The sequence below is a fragment of the Vigna radiata genome, unplaced genomic scaffold (assembly GCF_000741045.1).
Source record: "Vigna radiata var. radiata cultivar VC1973A unplaced genomic scaffold, Vradiata_ver6 scaffold_369, whole genome shotgun sequence".
NCBI lineage: Eukaryota > Viridiplantae > Streptophyta > Magnoliopsida > Fabales > Fabaceae > Vigna > Vigna radiata.
Window position 1 is genome coordinate 47,406 of NW_014542358.1, and position 3,456 is coordinate 50,861.

The following is a 3,456-nucleotide window of genomic DNA, read 5'->3' on the forward strand; positions in this document are numbered from 1 at the left end:
AAGAGAGAAAAGAAATAAAAATGAATTTTGAAAATAAAATAAAATTTTATTTAAGTAAAATAAATAATTATGTGATATTTAATTATTGTTATTAATAAGATATTTAATTAAGTAAAAATAAAATCATGTAATTAGTTATTATATATTTTATTTCTTTGATTAATTATTCCCTTAATAGTAATAATAGCATTTGATTTAAAGGTGTTTAAAACATAAAATAAAACTTATTCTTTTTTATTTCTTTCTCTGGTGCTTTTATATACATTTATATTATATATTTTGAAAACACTACGTTAACACTCATTTTTTACACTATCCACGTGGCATCATGTCATTGGGCGATTTGAATTAAAAGAAAAGTGGTTTAGTGCCGAGGCAAGGGCATATTTGGGAGAGGAAAAAACAAATTTTGGTTTTGCGGTTTCTTCTTTCTCGTTCTGTGTCGTTCTCTCTCGTTCTTTCATCACTCTCTGAAACCATTGCCTTTCTTGCTCTCGTATCATCACTCTTTGTCGCTCCTCTTGCTTTCGTCTACCATTGCTTTCGCTCAACAGTTTCGCTGTCGTCAACCATTGGTGTGCCCTTTCTCTCGCCGTTGAAGCATTTCTCTCGCCGTTAAAGCCTTTTCTCTTATCGTCGAAGCCCTTTTCTGTTGTTATGTTGTTTTTTTTATTGCGCTTTTTCTCGCCTTTGTGTTGTGTTGCTTTGTCGTTGTGGACCATTCAACCCCTCTCACATTGTTGTGTTGTTGTGTACCGTTGAAGCCCTGTTTTGTCCTGTCTTTGTTTATTTTGGTAAGTGGAACTGGAACATATCTCAACATCTTCTCCATTTACTTTTTGTTCAATCACGAACCCTAACAATGTTGTGGACAATCTTGTTTTGTGCATGTTATGAGCGGAGGTCCAATGGCATCCCGAAAACCAAGTGTAAGATTGAATGAAAATTTTGTGCACATTTCGTATGGTTGATGTTTTGAGTTATAGTATTTATTATATTTTTTTTAATGTTTTGTAGTGGCGTCTGCGTGTCTCCATGGAATCGGCAACCCTTCTTGAAATGAATACTTTACTGCGAAATGTCACATAAAGCGTATTAGGATGACCCCTTTTCATTGGTGTGTACAAATTTTAAAGCCTGTTGAGGTGAATTTGAAATTGTTGAAGTATATGGTGAAACGGTGGGTTGGGAAATGATGTTAGTTTTAGGGTTAGTCAACAAGTTGTTCACTTTAATGTTGTTGATGTATTTATGGCTACCAGTTTAGGTATGGGTGGTCTAGATGTTCCTTTGAATGAGTGTGTGGTTGGATTGGTTGGTGAGATATTTAATCCCAAAACCACTACAAAACAGGATTTGATTGACATGTTTCATTTGATTGTCAAAGATGAGGAGATACATATTGATGTAGTGTGTAGGTTGTACATTTTAGTTTGTTTAGTAACATTTTTTTGCCTTGGAAATCTAAATATGTTGCTAACATGCCTTGTGCAGTGTTAGACGACTTAGATAGTTTATGTTTGTATGATTGGGCTTCTTATGTACATAAACACCTTGTACAAAATTTAAATAACTCTGTGAAGAAAATGATGTCTAGACAAATCAAGAAGTCTCTCAGTCTTAGTGGGAATGTTGCTGTGTTGCAGGTAACATGATTGACTAAATAATGTAGTTTGAAAGCATTTTAGAAATTGTCTTTGTTTATGCCATTTCTCCATGATGAGCACTGATGGTGCTATGCAGTGAAAATTAGAACATTAGAAATATATGTCATTGACTCATTGGGCAAGGGTGTTAGAGATAGGAAAAGGACTGAAAAATTTGTGGTATGATAGCACATTGTATGCTTTTGAATAATTTTGTTTATTTGATGTGATGATGTTTTTTTGAACTGGTTAATGAACTTCTTTGGTAGGGTGAAAATATGGCCAAATTCTTTTGCATGTTGTACGATAGATCAAAAGGGAGTATTGGTCCTTTGTCTGTTCAACAATTCTATACCTCATCCCAACCGAACTTGTAAGTTGTTTTAATCATTTGATTTAAATATTTGGTTATTTTATTATTGTTTGTTGTGATAACTGATATATGTTTTGGTTCTATTATTTAAGATATGATTGTGGAGTCATCATGTTAAAAGTTACGGAAATTTGGGATGGAGAGGACTATACAACGGCAAGAGCATGCCAAAGTATACAAATGTAAGTATGAATTTCATTGTTAGCAATATCTCATGATGTTGCTAATATATCTAAAGTAAAATATATTTTGTTCCAGGAGGAGCTGCGTGAAATTGGAAAGAACTATGTAAGGGATTGGATTCTAGACATCGAGAAAATTAGAATATTGGGAGCGCTAGCTGTATATAGGTTGTTGTAGGATTCAATACATATGTAAAACTTTTATATGTACTTAGAGCAAGAATAATATATGTATACATATTATATTTTAATATGTATAGATTTTTAAGAACAATGATATATGTATACACATTGTTATTTAAATTACATATGATTTATATGTAATGCATATTATAACCAATGTCTATGTAAATTACGAATGATTGATCACACACAAGACACACCTAAACAAGAAAAACAAGACAAAACACTTCAATCTTTGCAAAAAAATTGGACAATTCACATAGTGGTCCCCTATGTACTAAAAACAAGCTTCTGCAGTACAACTTTCTTTACAAATCTCCAGTTTTGTACGCGTAAACGTTTACACACCTCCTGTAAACGTTTATTAGTGCATTTTCCTGCTACACTTGTTTCAGGACTTCAACCTCCTTCTTGTAGTCAACATAATTGCTTCCTATATGCAACTTAGGGTGCCAAAACGTGATTGATCACACACAAGACGCACCTAGATAACAAAAACAAGACAAAACACTTCAATCTTTGCAAAAAATTGGAGAATTGACATAATGGTCCCCTATGTACTAAAAACTGGCTCTTGTAGTACAATTTTTTGTACAAATCTCCAGTTTTGTGCGCGTAAACGTTTACACACCTCCTGTAAACGTTTACCAGTGCATTTTCTTGCTGCACTTGTTTTAGGACTTCAACCACCTTCTTATAGTCAACATAATTGCTCCCTATATGCAACTTGGGGTGCCCAAACATGATTGATCACACATAAGACACACCTAGACAACAAAAACAAGACAAAACACTTCAATCTTTGAAAAAAATTGGACAATTCACATAGTGGTCCCCTATGTACTAAAAATTGGCTCTTGTAGTACTACTTTTTGTACAAATCTCCAGTTTTGTGCACGTAAACGGTTACACACCTCCTATAAACGTTTACCAGTGCATTTTCCTGTTGCACTTGTTTCAGGATTTCAATCACCTTTTTGTAGTCAACATAATTGCTCCCTATATGAAACTTGGGGTGCCCAAACGTGATTGATCACACACAAGACACACCTAGACAACAAAAACAAGACAA